The sequence below is a fragment of the Gorilla gorilla genome, chromosome 16 (genome assembly GCF_029281585.2).
Source record: "Gorilla gorilla gorilla isolate KB3781 chromosome 16, NHGRI_mGorGor1-v2.1_pri, whole genome shotgun sequence".
Taxonomy (NCBI): domain Eukaryota; kingdom Metazoa; phylum Chordata; class Mammalia; order Primates; family Hominidae; genus Gorilla; species Gorilla gorilla.
Genome location: NC_073240.2, coordinates 51190603 through 51211396, shown reverse-complemented (window position 1 = coordinate 51211396; position 20794 = coordinate 51190603). Strand labels below are relative to the sequence as shown.

General features: G+C 43.2%; 1 protein-coding gene and 1 pseudogene across 8 annotated transcripts in view; both read right to left on the bottom strand.

Moving 5' to 3' along the window:
• The window catches only part of USP8 (ubiquitin specific peptidase 8), a 75574-nt gene extending 73065 nt beyond the window's left edge, over window positions 1-2509 (bottom strand). For 2 of the 8 annotated variants that reach the window (XM_019011085.3, XM_055363003.1), the window contains exon 1: window positions 1942-2217. The gene's annotated coding sequence lies outside the window, so the exon portion shown is untranslated. Of the gene's footprint in view, window positions 1-1941 lie in introns of all 8 variants that reach the window. The other 6 variants (XM_019011086.3, XM_055363002.1, XM_019011087.4 and 3 more) reach the window with 5 other exon arrangements.
• Window positions 2510-8251: 5742 nt separating this feature from the next.
• LOC101134547 (adenosylhomocysteinase-like) lies at window positions 8252-9559 on the bottom strand (annotated as a pseudogene).
• Between the last annotated feature and the right edge of the window lie 11235 nt (window positions 9560-20794).

Below are 20794 nucleotides of genomic sequence, written 5' to 3'. Positions count from 1 at the left end.
AACATCAAATGCCTTCACGTGAATTAGCCATTTTGGATGTCCAGACCAGCTGAGCTCTCGGTTGACTCCAAACTCAGCTGCTTATCTGAACACAAACGCATTAAACTCTAGGTGAAAACCACTTAGCTAAGTCCAGGCAGGCCAGAGAAACAGGAGAGATACTAAATTACAGTTCTAAGTTACTATGTTTTGGAGTGATTTGTTATGCAGCAATAGGTAACTGGGACAACAACAAGGTATTTTTTAAATGTTTCCTTAATTATATCTAAGTTTATTAGCAACACATACCTGAAGACATTTTTTTCCTTTCACTTCCATAAATATGAGTGCATTTTCATGGAGAAAAGTTCATAATATAGTGCTAGACTTATGAAAAAAATTTAATGTACTGGCTTTATTTTCCAACTGTCTTACCCAAAAGTCATTTTGATTATTTTCCATTATGTCCACGCTTTTTATTTTTTATTTTTTGAGACGGAGTTTTGCTCTTGTCACCCAGGCTGGAGTGCAATGGCGCAATCTCGGCTCACTGCAACCTTCGCTTTCCAGGTTCAAGCGATTCTCCTGCCTCAGCCTCCGGAGTAGCTGGGATTACAGGCGTGCACCACCACGCCCAGCTAATTTTGTATTTTTAGTAGAGACCGGGTTTCGCCATGTTGGCCAGGCTGATCTCGAACTCCTGACCTCAGTGATCCGCCCACCTCGGCCTCCCAAAGTGCTAGGATTACAGATGTGAGCCACTGCGCCCAGACACGTCCACATTAATAAACAAATGCCCATTAAGATTAAAGTGCAAGTAAATATATTAAAAAACGAAATGCTAAAAAGGCACCTTTAAAACATTTTTGTTAGTTTTTCTTATACATTGTTTTCTTAAAAAAAACAGATGTCTATGTGCAAAATTTCATTAATGACAGGTGTATTTTTTTTTTAACTACTACAGGGTCTTCACTATCTAATATTAAAGATGCATCCAATGTGTCACAAGAAAAGGAATACATATTTCAAGGCAGCCATATCAACATGATAAAGACATAACACAACCGATATCACCTTCCAGATATGCTTAATGGTCCAGGGATATGTTGTAAGGAGAAACTACCCAAATCCATCATGAATGACATTTACCAACGAATCTTAAACAGAATCGGCTGAAATGCAAAATCTGCTTACATAGCAAAGCCGCAGCAGAGCAAGCCTAAAACAGGAATACTTCCTTAACAAATACCACTTGGCATTTTTAATGGCTGCAGCAAGATATTTACAAAACTAACGATGCTTTGCAGATTCAGAAAAGGTAACATCCTTTAGATATAAATCCCTTTCATCTGAAACCCTCAGGTCTCAACAAATACTAAATTCCTTAGGCTCTGCAACACCTCCGTGTCAGGTAAATTTTTTGTTAGTGATGAAGTGACTTGTTCAAGGTCACAGAATGAAGTGGAGGCAAGAAATAAACCCAGGAGGGTGGTCTGCAGCTTTATATGTAAATGCACATCACTGCAAGTAAGGATTCTGATAATTTCCAAGGTGGAGTGGCGGTGAAATTAACTTGTCCCACAACTCTAGGATGGAAGGCACTTTTTAGAGGGAAAAAAAAAATCTTCTATTTGAGGAAGTCACAGTTTTAACTCTGACAAGCTTATAGGGTCTTTAAACTCAAACTTCACTAAAATCAAGTGTGACTGGGGAAGAGGAGAAACTGGGAAACAGTTTTAGGAGCTGTAGTAAGGCCTGGGATTGTAGGCAGATTGCAGAAAAAAAAAAAAAACCGGAAGCAAGAGGAAAGAGGTCAGTCGGGTTTAAGTGTCCAAGAGAACGGAAGAATGGTCAAAGCCACCTTTTAAAACCAAAAAACCACACGAAACTCGCTTGGCAATCCTAGGTAGGTGGCGTAAAAGACTCAAGGTTAGGCCTTTCCTCTCCACAAGCTGATTCTACCTTTAGGAGTTGTCCCACTCCTCTCCGCGGACAGAGCTTGTCTCCGGGGTGACCAGCAGCTGGTGGAAGGAAAGGCGTTCATCGTTCACAGCGGACGACTTTCCAGAGAACAGGTGCTAGGGCCCAAGACCCGCACTCACCGTGACGCCGGGCGCGCTTCACTAACGCCAGCCTTCTCGCCAAATGCCCATCTCCCAAGAACTCGAGGGAGAATTAGCCTTGGCTACCAGGACGGAAGCCAGCCCAGCTCATCCCCTTTTCCCGATTTGCATTGCGAGGCGACGCGTCGCGTCTCCAGACGTCACGGCAGGGGCGGGGCTTCGCGTGCGCTCCCTTGACTCCTCTCTCTTCCACCGCCCTCCCCCTTTCGGTGAGGGCCGCGCGGCGGGGCGAGGGATGGTCGAGGGAGGGTCGAGGAGGACGTTATGGGTGGGCGGTGGCAAGGGCGGGGTTTCTCTGAGTCGGGTCAACATAGTTGGCCGGTCCCTTACCCCCCGCACTGCACCCTGCATTTCCGGGTTGCAACGCGGCGCCTGGGCCTTGTTGTGGAAGAAGCAAGGTTGCTCTTGCGTCCCTTTACTACGTTATTTTCCTCCTCAGATTGGAAATTAGAAAAAACTTAAAAGGGGATTTAACGCCCCTCTATTTCTGGCCAAACATTCTCTGAAGCCAAGCCTTTGGTCAAAGAAAAACAAGTATTATCCTAAAACATATTTTATGTACAATTTTTAACGTCACTTAAAAGGCCCCGGCGAGGCTGGGCACGGTGGCTCACCCCTGTAATCCCAGCGCTTTGGGAGGCCGAGGCGGGCAAATGATGAGGTCAGGAGTTCGAGACCAGCCTGGCCAACATGGTGAAAACCCCGTCTCTATTAAGAATACAAAAAATTAAGGCCGGGCGCGGTGGCTCACGCCTGTAATCCCAGCACTTTGGGAGGCCGAGGCGGGTGGATCACGAGGTCAGGAGATCGAGACCATCCTGGCTAACACGGTGAAACCCCGTCTCTACTAAAAATACTAAAAATTAGCCGGGCGTGGTGGCGGGCGCCTGTAGTCCCAGCTACTCGGGAGGCTGAGGCAGGAGCATGGCGTGAACCCAGGAGGCGGAGCTTGCAGTGAGCCGAGATCACGCCACTGCACTCCAGCCTGGGCGACAGAGCGAGACTCCGTCTCAAAAAAAAAAAAAAAAAAAAAAAAAAAAAGAATACAAAAAATTAGCTTGGCGTGGTGGCATGCGCCTGTAATCCTAGCTACTCCAGTGGCTGAGGCAGGAGAATTGCTTAAACCCAGGGAGCGAAGGTTGCAATGAGCCGAGATCGCGCTACTGCACTCCAGCCTGGGCAGCAGAGCAAGACTCCGTCTGGTTGGGCGAAGGCCCCGTCTAATAGAAACGAAATGAGACGTCTGAACTTTCTCGCGAGCTGATCTTTGTACTCTCTTAGAGAAAGGTGATTGGATGCTCCGGTTGCCTGTAAACATAAAATTGACTTGGGTGGAGCTTTAGGCAATAGTCACTAAGTCCTCAGGAACACTCCAGGTGTCTCAGGGATGGGAAATCTGGCTAGCGAGGTCTAGTAAATGCTTTAAGTGAAAGTGTGTGCCACATGGTACAGTGTACACTGCTCGGGTGATGGGTGCACCAAAATCTCAGAAATGACCACTAAAGAACTTTTCCATGCAACCTGTTCCTCCAAAACTACTGAAATAAAAATTTTAAAAAATAAAAAAGGATAAAATAAAGAAAGTGTGTTCAATGAATTTGTAATGAAGGCCAGTTGCAGTGGCCCAGGCCTGTAATCCCAGCACTTTGGGAGGCTGAGGCAGGAGGATCCCTTGATCCCAAGAGACAGAGACCAGCTTGAGCAACAAAGGGAGACCCTCATCTCTACAAAACAAAAATTTAAAAATTAGGCCGGGCGCGGTAGCTCACGCCTGTAATCCCAGCACTTTGGGAGGCCAAAGTGGGCAGATCACTTGAAGTCAGGAGTTTGAGATCAACCTGGCCAAAATGGCGAAACCTCGTCTCTACTAAAAATACAAACATTAGCTGGGCGTGGTGGCGCGTGTCTGTAATCCCAGCTACTGAGGAGGCTGAGGCAGTGAATCGCTTGAACCTGGAAGGTGGAGGTTGCAGTGAGCCGAGATCATGCCACTACACTCCAGCCTGGGCAACAGAGCGAGACTCCTTCTCCAAAGAAAAAATCTAAGTTACAAATAGGATTTACATTTTCCATAGAATCTAAAACTCCCCAAATTGCTGTGAACTACAGCAGTATTTTCTCCATTTGGTAAGAGACATAAGGACAGCTTAACTACCCTTCTTTATCCAAACTAAATCAAAAACAGAACCCAGGTTTCCTGATTCCCACTCCCAAGTAAAACTAAATAGGTTTTATGTATGTTGCAGCTGTTGCACCCTTTTCCTCTTTGAAATAAAACTTTTCTATTTCACTGGGGAAAGAAAACATGACTGAAAGTCCAAAGTGTGGCCAGGCGCGGTGGTTCACGCCTGTAATCCCAGCACTTTGGGAGGCCAAGGCGGGCGGATCACGAGGTCAGGAGATTGAGACCATCCTGGCTAACACGGTGAAACCCCATCTCTGCTAAAAATACAAAAAATTAGCCAGGCGTGGTGGAGGGCGCCTGTAGTCCCAGCTACTCAGGAGGCTGAGGCAGGAGAATGGCGTGAACCCGGGAGGCGGAGCTTGCAGTGAGCCAAGATGGTGCCACTGCACTCCAGCCTGGGCGACAGAGCAAAACTCCATCTCAAAAAAAAAGAAAGCCCAAAGTGTTAGCTTAGAGCTCAAAACACTAGCTGCTGTTTCAAGGTCCAGAACATTAAATCCAGATGAGGGCCTTCATCTTTGACACCTGCCCTCAAGTCCTTCAGACATGTTGAGAGAGACTGAGACAGGGGTCTTCCAGGGTCAGGCAGGAAGGAGAAGCACAGCAATTTACATATATAATATACATACAACTGATTAGATTTGTTTAAGAGTGGTGGGGATTAGGGCCATGTGGAGAACTCATGGCCTGTCTACATTGTTGCCATGTGGTAATGGGGCAGAGTATTGCCAATTTTCTGATTTTCTGTGTGTGGGAAAAATCTCCAAACTGGTTTTTAAATTTGGGGAATATATATATATATATATATATATATATATATATATATATATATATATAACCCATATACATACGGATTATGTTAGTTGACAACAACAGTATACATAAAAAAATTTACAAACACTGCAAAACAAATAAAATCCAAGCCATCCATTTGTGACCATAGTCATAAGCATTAACTTAGCTAGGGGCTTTTAGATAATTCTCTGTTAAAGAGGAATTCTGAGAAAAGACTAAGATAACCAAAATGAACATAATGTCAAAGAATGAAATCATGGGAACAATTTGGATTTTGTTCCAAAGTCAAGTGTTTTTTAAAGAATCTTTCCATACTTCATGTTTTGTTCTATGGAGTTCAACCTTTTGACTTCCATGGCCCTTTAGATCTCTTTCTAGCACATTCCATGATTTTTCTCCTGATCATACTCCCTCCACAAAAACCTTTTTCGGCTGGGTGTGGGAGCTCACTCCTGTAATCCCAGCACTATGGGAGGCTGAGGTGCATGGATTGCTTGAGGTCAGGAGTTTGAGATCAGCCTGGGCAACATAGCAAGACCCTATCCCTACAAAATATTAAAAAATTAGCCTGGCACAGTTGGTGCATGCCTGTAGTCCAAGCTACTTGGGAGGCTGAGGCAGGAGGATTGGTTGCACCCAGGAGTTTGAGGCTTCAGTGAGCTGTAATTCCGCCACTGAACTCCATCCTGGGTGATGGAGTGAAGACCCTGTCTCTTTGAAAAAAATAATAATAATGATAATTAATTTTTAAAAACCCCTTTTTCAGTTCCCAACATTTTTTGGCTACTATGATCTCTAAGTGTTACTTCAAATAATTTCCAGTGAATCCACACTTGATGTTGCAGAGCCTGAGTTTGCTGCAGAAATATAATTTCCCACACTCTATGCCTAAAAGGGATTCAGAGCTATCACTTAAAACCAAAAGTATTGGTTTTTAAAGGTGCTTAGACAAAAAAGTCAGGAAAGGCACTCTAAATGTTTAACAGCAATCATCTTTGGGGTATGGGCATCTTGGTAGGTACAGTGTGGTGGATGTCCATATTTTATCCACCTGAGAGATTATTTGAACTTGTTACACTGAATGTGTATTACTTTTATAATAAAAAATAATTAAGATTTAAAACAACGAATTTGATTAGTAAAAAGTAAATTATATAAATCAGTTTAATAATAATGTTAAGGAGGCCATTTAGCAATGATTTGACCAAATCCATATCAAAGTTTGATTGAATTTTTTGGAAATCAGATATTGTGTTACTCTCTGCCCTATTCTCTGTGAAGTCTTCTCCTTAAACAACTACAAACTTATACGAATAATAGTTCACAAAACTTTGTTGTCCTCTTCCTCTGTAGAAATTAAAGCCAAATATATATAATTGAGAAATAATTATAATACTCTTCATTCCTATAAAAGTAATTAAGATAGACCTATAGGATTGTTGAGCATGGCTGCTAAATACAGTAACTAGTAACCACAGCTAGTTGTAAAATTAAAAATTCAGTTCAGTCAAAATATCCATATTTCAAGTGCTCAACAGCCCCTGGTAGCTATTGGTTACCTTATTGACCAGCAGATACAGGCTATTTCCATTATTAAAGAAAGCTCTAATGGACAGCAGTGGACTAGGGCATGTATTTTGTATTTTTCCCCTCACCCACCATCCAGTAATGAATAATAGTAAAGAGTAAAAGTAAAAAAAAAAAAAATGTATTGTAACAAACCAGGCAGCAGTATCTATGGCACCTAGAATCTAAGTGGTCATCAGCTGTTTAGAGGCATGGCCTGTATTTGATCACAGCTTCAATTTACATGCCATCCAGCATAAGCAGTAGTCCAAAATCTGGTTCATCTTCCATTCATTTAACAAGTACTTGCTGAATGCATGTTCTATGCCAGGCATTGTTTTAGATTCACAATATAAAATTCCTGCTCAACACGGAGCTGACTTACATTCTAGTCGAGGAGACATACAATACGCAAATACACGTAGACTATGTCAAGTGTTGTTAAGTGCTAGAAGTGTTAGAAGAAAAATAAAACAGGATAAAGGACTAGCAAGGACAGTGGTTTTTGTTTGTTTGTGGGTTTTGTTGTTGTTGTTGTTATTGTTGTTTTTGAGACAGGGTCTTGCTCTGTTGCCCAGGCTGGAGTACAGTGGCATGTTCATGGCTCATTGCAGCTTCGATCTCCCAGGCTCAAGTGACCGTCCCACCTCAGCCTCTCTAGTAGCTGGGACTATACACATGCACCACTATCCCCAACTAATTTTTGTATTTTTTGTAGAGATGGGGTTTCACCTTGTCATTCAGGCTGGTCTTGAACTCCTGGCTGAAGTGATCCTCCTGCCTAGGACTCCCAAAGTGCTGGGATTACAGGTGTGAGCCACTGTGCCTGGCCAACAGTGATTGTGTGTGTGTGTGTGTTTTGGCACTAAGATTTTTATGTACCCACCTTATTGCTTTCTTTAAACATTATATAAACATAAGCCAAATTATTATCTGGGGTTGTGATAGAAACCATCTTGTTACAAAGTGGTGGCAGATCTATGCTTTTATGTTTTAATGGCCCCTCTCAACCTCTGGCTGTTACTTCTCTGTCTTTTCTCAGTTGTGCCTTAACAGTCTATTCTAACCCCTGTAAAACAAGGACTAAAAGTACCAACCTCATTGTTATGAGGTTTAAGAGAAGGCCCAGCACTAAGCCAGGCTCTCAGGAAAATTCAAACAGTTCCTCCTTGCCCTTCAATATAGCTCCTTCTCATCTGTCATGGGCTGAGGAACCACTGAGCCGGTAAACCAAGTACAGGGGTATAAGTCCACAGACCAGGTGAAGGCCTAGATGGTAAAGTATTAATACATGGGTTTTGTGACTCCACTACCAACTTCCAGGCTAAGGAAGGACTGACTTAGTGAGCAGTTCCAAGACCACTGAGCTCATGGTTCCCTGTGGCTGCCTCCCTTGTACTTCCATCATGATCAGGGCTTGAGGAGGGTCCTCTCAATTCCCTTTGCCACACTTGGAAAAGCATGAGGGATGAGTGACCAGCCCCAGGGAGTCGATGGGGAACACTGGCAAGCCAATCACAAAGTTGGTGCCATTTGCTCTTAGGGAGGAGAGGCGGGGCCTGGGCAAGGACAACAGCTGGAAGGTGAAGGACAGGCCTGGCTCTCAGTAGTGGTAGTGATCCAGCTTGAAGAGACTATCACAGGACATGCCCAGGTACTGGGCCTGCTTCTCAGTCTGCTTGGTCAGTTTCATGTTCACCTTGCCCAGATGGGCTTCAGCCACTGCCTCATCCAGCTTCCTGGGCAGGAAGTGAACCTCAATGGGGTACTTGTCTGAGTGGGTCCACAGCTCAATCTACACCATCACATGGTTGGTGAAGGAGTTACTCATCACAAAGCTGGGTTGGTCCATAGCACAACCCAGGTAGACCAGCTGACACTCAGCCAGCAGGATGGTGCCACGCCCATTCTTTAGCCAGTACTAGTCCATCTGGGGCTTGATGTTCACCTTCTTCATAGCATTCTTGTTGAGCCACGTGACATTGATTTTCATGTCAAAGTGTCCAGTGTTACACACGATGGCATCATCCTTCATCTGTTCAAAGTGCCTGTTGGGCAGCTAGCCAAGGATGATGTCAACACAGCCTGTGGTGGTGACAAAGACGTTGCCCTCCTGACAGGCCTTGTCCATGGTGGTCCCCTCATAGCCCTGCATGGCAGCCTGCAGTGCATTGATGGGGTCGATCTCGGTGATAATGACGTGAGCCCCAAAACCCTGCAGGGCCTGGGCACAGCCCTTGCCCACATCACCATAGCTGCTACCACAGCTACCTTGCTGGCAATCATCACACCTATGGCCTACTTGATGCCATCTGGGGAGGGACTGGTGGCAGCCATAGAGGTTGTCAAACTTGCTCTTGATGACAGAATCATTAACGTTGATGGTGGACACCTTCAGGATCCCATTGGCCATCATCTTGTATAGGTTGTGGACCTCAGTCATGGTCTCCTCGGAGATGTCTCTGATGCCCGACAAGAGCTGTGGGTACTTAGTGTGGGTGAGGTTGGTGAGGCCCCCAGTGATGTCCAGAATCATGTTGAGGAGCTTGTCCTTGAAGTACAGTGTCTGCTTGGTGCACCAAAGGTACTTCTCCGTTTCTCCCTTCCAGGCGTTCACTGGAATCCCAGCCTTGGCAATGGCAGCTGCTGCATGGTCCTGGGTGGAGAAGATGTTGCAGCTGGACCACTGCACTTCAGCACCCAGGACAAGGAGGGTCTCAGTGAGGACGACTGTCTCCACAGTCATGTGCAGGCAGCCGCTGATGCGGACGCTCTTCAGTGGCTTGGAGGCTGAGTACAGCTCCTACACGTGCATCAGGCCTGGCTTCTTGTTCTCCTCAGTGTCCAAGGCCTTGCATCCCCAGGCGGCCAAACCAATGTCAGCAACCTCGTAGAGTAGTTAATGAGACATTCTGGCGGTGCTTCTGCACAGAATGATGGACACGGGAAAAGGGGAGCAAGCCTCAAACCGGGGACAGGCACAGGGCTGGCAGCACTGGGCAGGGCAACAGTGGTATTTGTAATGGGATAGTCAGGGAAGGACTCCCTGTGAAAGTGACATTTCCATAGAGCCTTTAGTGAAGAGAGGGAACAAGCCATGGATACATGTGGGAGAAGAGCAACCAGGCAGTGGGAGCAGCACAGGTGAAGGCAGTGAGGCAGGAAAAGGTGGGTGTGCTGGAGGAACAGCAAGGAGGCCATATGGCTGGCATAGAGTGAATGAGTGGGATCATAATAAGAGATGATCTCAGATGGGTGGGAAGGGAATGGAGCAGAGATTACATAGGGCTTTGTAGGTCACTAAAATATGTTTATCCAGAATAATGCAAGAAGTGCATAATGTTAGTAATTTATTTAAAAATCGTACCTTTTATTCATATGATACAATTAGCAACATTGTATAAAAATTTTCATTCCAATTTTTTTTTTTTAGCCAAAGCATAAGTATCCTGTGGTTTCTTTACTGAGCATTTATTCTTTTCTATCCATCTGTTTTTTATTGCCTAAAGACAATGATTACCACTGGTAAAGGCTTCACATAAAATAAATTTAACAGCTTATTTGAGCAATAAAGGATTCATGAATGAGGCAGCACTCAAAATTGGAATAAGTTCAAGGCTGGGTGCAGTGGCTCATGCCTGTAATTCTAATACTTTAGGAAACTGAGGTGGGAGGATCGCTTGAGCCTAGGAATTCAAAACGAGCCTAGGCAACATGGTGAGACCTTGTCTCTACCAAAAAGTTAAAAAAAAAAAAAAATAGCCCAGCATGGTGGTGCATGCCTGTAGTCCCAGTTACTTGGGAGGCTGAGGTGGGAGGATGGCTTGGACCCGGGTCAAGTCTGCAGTGAGGTGTGATTGTGCCACTGCCCTCCAGCCTGGGTGACAGCACAAGACTTTGTCTCAAAAAAAAAAAAAAAAAAGAATAACTTCAGAGAGCTCCACTTTAACAGCATGAGCAGCAGCATGCTTATAGGCTGAACATGGAGGCAAAAGTAAAGAAGTTACTTCATTGGCTACAGCTAGGCATTTGCCTTGCTTAGGTATGTTCCAGTGAAAGTCCCTAGTTATATAACTAACAGCTGGCTGGCTGTTTGTCATTGGCTGGTAGTTGGCTGTATGATTGGCTGAAGCATGGCTTGGGGTGTGTGTGTGTGTGTGTGTGTGTGTGTGTGTGTGTGTGTGTGTATGTTTAAATTTAATCAGTTTCCCAGAGGACGAAGAGAAGCTAAGCAGAGCATACATGCTCAAGTATTTATATCTCAAATTTACCCATCAAATAAATGACTTCCCTGGGAAGAGCTAATAAAGAGGTGCAGGAAGGTCAGGAGTTACACTAATTACATTCCCTCCACAAGGAAGAAACATCAAAAATGGGAGAGAAAGTTCTTCCCTCGTGATTGTCCAACAATCTAAAAAAAAAAAAAAAAAACTCTAGTTCACAGACATGTAAGATATTAGCATTATGAAAAAGAGGAACATTTGCTAGAATTTAAAGACCCAGAGATTTGACAATGCATATGAATAGCTAAAGATAATACACTCATATCATAAGTAATTTTTTTCTTTTCTTTTCTTTTCTTTTTTTTTTTTTTTTTTTTGAGACGGAGTCTCACTCTTTTTGCCTAGGCTGGAGTGCAGTGGTGCGATCTCAGCTCACTGCAACCTCCACCTCCTGGGCTTAAGCGATTCTCCTGTCTCAGCCTCCTAAGTAGCTGGGATTACAGGCTCACGCCATCATGCCTGGCTAATTTTTGTATTTTTAGTGGAGATGTGTTGGCCAGGCTGGTCTCAAACTTCTGACCTCAGGTGATCCACCTGCCTTGGCTTCCCAAAGTGCTAGGATTACAGGCGTGAGCCACCGCACCTGGCCCCACAAGTAATTTTTTCCAATTCTCTTCCAGATTTTCTTTTCCAGAGACAGGGTCTCTGTCTATCACCCAGGCTGTAGTGCAATGGCACAATCAGACCTCACTGCAGCCTTGAACTCTTGGCCTCAAGTGATCCTCCCACCTCGGCCTCCCAAAGCCCTGGGATCACAGGTGTGAGCACCATAGCAGGCCTCTTCCAGCTTTTTTTTTTTTTTTTTTTTTTAATATTTGGGCTTTACTCCTGATTTCAGGCAATGATAAACTAAGTTTACATTAGCAAGAAAATGGTGACAGAGGGAAGAGGGGAAAAGTAAGAAAGGTCAGGAAGTAAAGGAATTAGGAACAAAGAAGAAAAGAGAAAGGAAGACGAGATAATCGTTTTTAGAAAGTAGGCGTAAACAGTCTCAGACTTTTTCTATGCATCTCCACTGCATTCTACAGAGTTGAGAGAAAGTTGATAAAAAATTTTAATCAGTTACAAGGAATTCCTCTAAATTAAGTTTTGGTTTGCTTGTGTAAGGTTTCTGGGTGCAGAAACAACCCCAGGCTAATGGCCTTCTGCTTATTTTGCTTTAACACCATATCGGACCAGTTGCATGGCCCATTAAACACTTTATCTCTACAGGATGCATCACCAGACAAAATGGTGGCAAGTCTTGGCTGTCCTCCTAGATATCAACATCAAAGGTTAGGTACTTACCACTCTTTACACTTCACTAGGACACTATCAGCCACTGGTTTATCTTAACTTAAAAAAAATTGATTAATTCCCCACCTAGGGTCATATGAATTTTATTTATTTATTTTTATTTATTTATTTATTTTGAGACAGAGTTTTGCTGTGCCAACCAGGCTGGAGTGCAGTGGCTCCATCTCGGCTCACTGCAACCTCTGCCTCCTGGGTTCAAGCACTTCTCATGCCTCAGCCTCCCAAGTAGCTGGGATTATAGATGCGCACCACCACGCTGACTAATTTTTGTAGTTTTAGCAGAGAGGGGGTTTCACCATGTTGGCCAGGCTGCTCTTAAAATCCTGACCTCAGGTAATCCACCCACCTCGGCCTCCCAAAGTGCTGGGATTACGGGCATGAGCCACCACACCTGGACAAATTTTATTGATTTTTATTTATTTATATTTTTGAGACAGGGTTTTGTTGTGTCACCCAGACTGGAGTGTAGTGGCACAATCACAGTTCACTGCAGCCTTGACCTCCTGGGCTCAAGCAATCCTCCCACTTCAGCCACCCAAGTAGCTGGGACTATAGACGTGCACTACCACACCAGACTAATTAAAAAAAAAAATTTTTTTTTTTTTGGTAGAAACTCACTATGTTGCCCAGGCTGGTCTTGAATACTCCTGGGTTCAAGCAGTCCTCCTGCCTTGGCTTCCAAAAATGCTGGGATTACAGGTGTAAGCCACCACATTGGCTGAGTTTTATTTATTTATTTTTATTTTTCGAGATGTAGTCCTGCTCTTTTGCCCAGGCTGGAGTGCAGTGGCGCGATCTCGTCTCACTGCAACCTCTGCCTCCCGGGTTCAAGCAATTCTCCTGTCTCAGCCTCCTGAGTTGCTGGGACTACAGGCACATGCCACCACCCCCAGCTAATTTCTTTTGTATTTTTAGTAGAGACAGGGTTTCACCATATTGGTCAGGCTGGTCTCGAACTCCTGACCTCAGGTAATCCACCCACCTTGGCCTCCCAAAGTGCTGGGATTAAAGGCGTGAGCTACCACACCTGGCCTGAGTTTTACTTTTTAATATGAAGTTATACTTCTCTCTAACTGGACTAAACTTACCTCAATAAGGTAAGAGATGCCCTCTCATTCTATGATTTCATGAGTTAATGAACAACTCTGTTTACTTTTTATCCCTTCTTAATTTTACAGTTAGGTGTTCTCTCTGCCCTTGTTTGTTTCATTTAAGCTAATTAGAGTTTTAATCTGGTTAGTATGTTATTGAGGGGTTCCCCATTTCACTGATTACTTTGTCTTCTTCTGAACCTTCCCTGCTTTTAATAGCACTTTCTCACAGTTGTGATACTTGGAATACAGTATTAGAAATGGAGATGCACATGGTTTTATCCCAACAAGGGAAAGTTTTCAGGATTTGAGCCTGTCACACAAAATTTTTACCTACTGATGGAGGTCAGCAAAGACTTACTTAATCCTCTTCTTCTTCTTTTTTTTTTTTTCTGTTGTTGTTGTTGAGACGGAGTCTTGCTCTGTCACCCAGGCTAGAGTGAAGTGGCACCATGTAGGCTCACTGCAACCTTCGCCTCCCAGGTTCAAGCGATTCTCCTGCCTCAGCCTCCTGAGTAGCTAGGACTACAGGCATGTGCTACCACGCCTGGCTACTTTTTTGTACTTTTAGTAGAGATGGGTTTTCACCATGTTGGCCAGGCTGGTCTCAAACTCCTGACCTCAAGCAGTCAGCCTGCCTCGACTCCCAAAGTGCTGGGATTACAGGCGTGAGCCACCGTGCCCGGCCAGTCTTACTTAATCTTTTTATGAACTCAGCCATAAAAAGGAATGAAATAATGTCTTTTGTAGCAACTTGGTTGGAGCTGGAGGCCATTATTCTAAGTAACTCAGAAATGAAAAACCAAATATCATATGTTCTCACTTATAAGTGGGAGCTAAACTATGAGGATGTAAAGGCATAAGAATGATATAACAGACTCTGGAAACTTGGGAGGAGAAGGGAGAGGGACGAGAGGGATAAAAGACTACATATAGCAGTCTTTTGGGCACACCTTACACTGCTCAGGTGATGGGTGCACCAGAATCTCAGAAATCACTACTAAATAACTTATCCAGGTAACTGAAAACCACCTGTACCCCAAAAACTATTGAAATAAAAATAAAAATAAACTTCTTATGAATTGTCTCTGCAATTTTGTCATATTAACGTTAACTGGCAAAAAGAGAATCCCATTCAACAACCATAGGAACTGTTGAGCTATAAATGTATTGAATTGAGATCGTAACATCAACACACATACTTAAGTATTTTCTATATATTTACAAAAAATAGCTATTAAGTTTTAGCTGTAGTAATATTTTAAAGGAAGCACGTAATTTAAAGAAGATACTTCAAGTCAAAATTCTAAAAAAAATATGGCTGGGCACAGTGGTTTACACCTGTAATCCCAGCACTTTGAGAAGCCAAATCAGTATAATATCTTGAAGCCAGGAGTTTGAGACCAGCCTGGGCAACACAGTGAGACCCTGCCTCAATGGTAATAATAATAATAGTAAGTTGTGTGGAGTGGCTCATGCTTGTAGTCTCAGCTACATGGGAGGCTGGGGTGGGAGGACTGCTTGAGCCTAAGAGATTGAGGCTGCAGAGAGCCATGATTGCCTCACTGCACTCCAGCGTGGGCAACACAGCAAGATCTTGTCTTTAAAAAGAGAAAAAAATTCTAAAAAAAATTTCTGCAATTTATTCTCCTTTGTGTGACTCCTAACTAACAAGTAATATGAGGTCATCTATGTGAATAGAAATGTGATGTTTTTATGGAGTGTTTACTTCTTCCAAATCATTGGCAAATGTATTAAATAATACATGCCTGGTGGTTTTCAAACTTCCATGTTATCAAGCAATACATGGCTTGAATAAACAGCACAAAAACACCCAGTGTAGGCCCAAAACAAAAACTTGCAAACTCAGGGCTAAACAAATGCATGGGATCCCCTAGTCTCTCACCAACCCATAGAAAGCTGTGTTCGCTGCTGATATGACTGGATACACCTTTGAAAGTGTTTCAGAAGAGAGATCAGACTCACTGCCACCTCACTTATCCATGAAGGAGTTTGGAGGGAGCAGAGATCACTCAGCCAATTTGGAAAACTTGGAGTTTTTCTATTGGGGTTAAAATAGTGTTGGTCTATGTATGTAACATAGCTTTTTTTTTTTTTTTTTTTTTTTTTTTTTTTTTTTTGAGACAGAGTTTTGCTCTTGTTGCCCAGGCTGGAATGCAATGGCACGATCTTGGCTCACTGCAACCTCCACCTCCCAGGTTCAAGCGATTCTCCTGCCTCAGCCTTCCCAAGTAGCTGGGATTACAGGCATGCACCACGAAGCCCGGCTAATTTTGTATTTTTAGTAGATATGGGGTTTCTCCATGTGGGTCAGGCTGGTCTCGAACTCCCAACCTCAGGTGATCCGCCCACCTCGGCCTCCCAAAGTGCTGGGATTACAGGCGTGAGCCACTGTGCCTGGCCATATGCAACAAGCTTTTAGACACCCATCACCTGGGGAGTTTTCCATATCAATCCTGGTTTCTGCCTTAGGCTGAGCCAGCTTGTTGCTAAGCTGCCCGATGAGAGCCAGAGTACCTGTGTTATCTAGCAGACAGATGAGTGCGTCTTTCCTCAAGTATGCATAACAGCCATCCTGGTGTTTTCACTCAGTAGATAAAGAGATGGAGCCAAGAAGCTTTTTTTTTTTTTGAGACAGAATCTCACTCTGTGGCCCAGGCTAGAATGCAGTGGAGCGATCTCAGCTTTCTGCAACCTCCACCTCCTGGGTTTAAGCAATTCTCCTGCCTCAACCTCTGGAGTAGCTGCGACTACAGGTGCGTGCCACCATGCCCAGCTAATTTTTGTGTTTTTAGTAGAGATGGGATTTTGCCATGTTGGCCAGGCTGGTCTCCAACTCCTGACCTCAAGTAATCCACCCGTCTCGGCCTCCCAAAGTGCTGGGATTATAGGCGTGAGCCACTGCATCCAGTCCCAAGAAGCATTTTTAAATGCTCATGGTGACTCTCATGCTGGTGGTCATAGATTGCCCCTGAAGAAAGAAACACTACTTTACTCAGTCATGAGACAACATTCTCTTCAATCTGAATTTGCTTTTTAAATAGCTGTGAGAAATCTTGCGGAAGATTTCTGAAATTTTAACTAGATGATGAGATTCTTTATATAGTTACTGGGAGTTTATAATCTTATCTCTGTAATATTTTTAAATTCTAAATCTCTCAGTATGTCATTCTATAATCTGCCAAATGCAGAGGTACAATGTATAAATCACTTTTAATGGTTCTTTTTGTGATAGAAATGTATGAAAGGGCAATACCATTCTGGTTGTTTTTCCTACATTTATATAACAAATTATAACAAAACTGTTAAAAAAAGTTTTGTCACAGAGGTGCGAGTATATTAGGTATGTAAACATGTAGTAAGTGTGAACGTGTGTCCTCTCTGTGGGTCAGAATAGTGTGTGAACTGGGTAAGTATTTCTATGATTACACAGTACCTCTGTAGATAGGTGAGCATATTTCAGAATGTAATGGAGTGTCTGTGTATTGTATATGAATGGAGAAAAATGGGATGACTGGATGAGCTTGTTCACATATCTCTGTCTAGGAGTGTGATAATTTAGATTATGGGAAAATTCTTAAGTAGACTTTTTCATTGTTCATAATTGGACTGTATGGAAAAGATCAAGTGATTTATATTTTCTTCTTTTTATGACAAAAGTGTGAAATATGATTAGCAAATTATATTGATGATTTCTGTTGTTCCAACTCATGTTTCAATATGGACAAACACAAAATTTTCATAGAATCTTGTATATGAAAAAATCTCATATTCATGTTACAAAAAGATTAAATATACACAGTAGGTGCTCAATGTATGTTACCTGACTGCTAATGTAGCTGACACCAAGGAGGGAAAATTAAGGAGTGGTTTAGTACCCTTCAATAATCTCCACCAGCAATGCCCCCTCCTATTCTTTAATGGAGACAGGGAATACTTTTATCAATTTTGTTGTAAATTACCATGTAAACGCACCTTCAAGCCTGCCCTTCCAACCTGATTGGGTTCCTATGCCCTTACTATACACAAAATCCGAAACTGGCAATGACTGTGATTCACTAACATATGTTGCCTTTGAGATAATCTGGCTCTCTTTCCACAATTAATTTATTTTTCACAATAAATTTGTTATTCTATTTAGTAGCAAGATCAGGTAGACAGAGAGACAAGGTCATTTAAGATCCCTATGTCTCCAAATCTCTTCCTCTGACTTATGCCACCATTAAAAATTCATTCCTTCCTATTAAAATGTAGCATCTTCTCTTGAGACCAGGAGTTTGAGATCAGCCTGAGCAACACAGCAAAACCAGTCTTGGAAAAGAAAAGAAAAGAAAAGAAAAAAAGGTAGCATCTCTGGGACAAACTTCTGTCTTAGCATTTAACTATTTTCCCAAACCAGGCAGCCTATTAATAATGAGACGGAATTAAACACATGACAGGTAAAATTTGAAAAGATTATCAAAATTATCTACACTTTCAAAGTGAAGATAACAAAGATGAAAGTATTGTGAGAGCCAAAAATTTCACAGAGAGACCTTGGGCAGCTGAGAGGCTTCACGAGGAATTGGAACATATAAACCCTCCCAATTAGAGGAGGATGCAAGGTCCGAAAGAGAAGGTCCATGTGCTTCCCCATTTCGACTAGAATACAACTCCACAAGGACTTTGTAAATCACATATATATGGTTCATAGTTTAAGCTTTCCATCCACTGATCCAGGAAAATTATACTCTGCTAGTAATAACTATGTTCATACACAATTATTTTGGGCACAATTTTTCTGACATGGATAGAATCTTTTTCCAAAACTGAAATTTTAATGTAAATTTAACCTTTTTTTTTTTTTTTTTGAGACGGAGTCTTGCTCTGTTGCCCAGGCTGGAGTGCAGTGGCACGATCTCAGCTCACTGCAAGCTCTGCCTCCCTGGTTCATGCCATTCTCCTGCCTCAGCCTCCTGAGTACCTGAGACTACAGGCACCTGCCACCACGCCCAGCTAATTTTTTTTTGTATTTTTAGTAGAGACGGGGTTTCACCACGTTAGCCAAGATGGTCCCAGTCTCCCGACTTCACGATCCGTCCGCCTCAGCCTCCCAAAGTGCTGGGATTACAGGTGTGAGCCACCACGCCTGGCCTTTTTTATTTTTGAGACCGGTTCTCACTCTGTCGCCCAGGCTGGAGTGCAGTGGCATGATCTCTGCTCACTGCAATCTCCCTTTCCCAGGCTCAAGCAATCCTCCCACCTCAGCCTCCCTAGTAGCTGGGACCACAGGTACACACCACCACACTCAGCTAATTTTTGTATTTTTTGTAGAGACAGGATTTCACCATGTTGCCCAGGCTGGTCTCGAACTCCTGGGCTCAAGCAATCCTCCTGCCTCAGCCTCCCAAAGTGCTGGGATTATAGACATGAGCCACCCTGCCTGGCCAAGACTATTTTATTATAGACTTAAACATTACATGTTTAAGCTGTATTCATTTCTTAATAATCATTGATATTGATTCAAAGAATTTTGTAACTAGAAGTGAGTGATCCCTTTGATTTTTTTTTTTTTTTGAGATGAAGTCTCACTCTGTCGCCAGGCCTCCCAGTGACTTGAACCCACCTCCCAGATTCAAGTGATTCTCCTGCCTCAGCCTCCTGAGTAGCTGGGACTATAGGCATGCACCACCTCGCCCAGCTAATTTTTGTATTTTTAGTAGAGACGGGGTTTCACCGTGTTGGCAAGGATGGTCTTGATCTCTTGACCTCATGATCTGCCCACCTTGGCCTCCCAAAGTGCTGGGATTACAGGTGTGAGCCACCGCACCCGGCCGATCCCTCTGATTTTTATATATCAATATTTATATTCTGCCAAGAAATATTGTATAACTTGACCCCGATTCATTTATGAACTAATATGCCTCAGAGCTCTTTCATCTCTTTTGCACCTCTGTGCCTTTTGCACTATCTATCCACCTAGAAAACTTTGTCCTTCAGAACAGAGTTCATACTTTATCCAGGCTCTGTGAAGGAGGCAGGCAGAACAAGCAACTCCTTCTTCTATATTCCTATTGCACCTTGTACATAAATGCTTCCTTTAAGCACTAGTTATATTTGTGGAATTATTACTTATAAACCTTTTCTTCTCCTCTTTAAAAAAATCTTGTTTGACTTTCTAACATCTAGTGTAGAGTCTGGCACATGGTGGTCAATTGGAAACCAATAAATGTTTGATTAATAGGCAAATAAAACTTCCTACTTAAAACATTAAATAGCTGCCTATCACTTTTAAGATAAAATAGACTCCTCAATGCAGCATACAGGGTTTTTGTGCTCCCTTCTCCAGTTTCATCTCGTGTCAGGCCTCCACAACACCCTAATTTCTAGCCATGCTGAACTATTGCAGTTCTCTCAACAAGCTTAGCTTCTTGCATTTACTTCTGTACTCTTTGTTCACCTGGAACATTCTCCCTCCCCTCAAACCATTTGGCAATTTCCATTAACCTTGTAATCTTCATCTCAAGTTTTCTCTTTCCTGCAAACTCTATTTTCATTCCCTCCTTGCCCTTTCCGCTGTGCTCCCTCAGCATTGTGTAATTATCCTTAGTGTAATTGTTTGCCTTTTGGTCTACCAACGGCAGAGTAGAAATCACAGCCTATTTCCCGCTCCTATTCTGCAGCTCCTTGAGGACTAGATGTAGTCCCACTGCTGCCACTGTGTTTTGTGCGTTTGAATATAACTGAGGGGTGGGAGGCACCAAAAGTGAAAGGAGGAAGCACAGCAATTTTTGAAAGCAATTCCCTTACCATACAGTTTGCTCAACTCCTGCCTTGTAGGCTGTTACTCTGAAGATGGGACGTTTGGCTTACAAACTACTCGGCAAATATCATTTTCCAACAATGCTAATTATCTCGCAATGGTCCAACAAGGTTTGGCAAGCTTCAGCGTTTCAGAAACAATTCTCATGTCAGAAACAATTCAGCATTTCAGAAACAACTGCAATCTAAGGAATCATATATAGAAAGATGAAAAAAACATGGATGTCTTTGAAAAATTCTAACTCCAGGCCGGGTGTGGTGTCTCACTCCTGTAATCCCAGCACTTTGGGAGGCCGAGGCGGGCGGATCACGAGGTCAGGAGATCGAGACCATTCTGGCCAACATGGTGAAACTCTGTCTCTACTAAAAATACAAAAATTAGCCAGGCGTGGTGGCACGTGACTGTATTCCCAGCTACTCAGGAGGCTGAGGCAGGAGAATCGCTTGGACCTGGGAGGCGGAGGTTGCAGTGAGCCGATAAAGCGCCACTGCACTCCAGCCTGTGCGACAGATGAGACTCCGTCTAAAAAAAAAAAAAAGATTCTAACTTCAAACTTAAATTGGGGGACAATGAAGGAAATGAAATCACTTCTTCCTTCTGACAATGCATCCCTTCTGCAGACTCCCTCCCACCAATACTTTAGGCTTTCATGC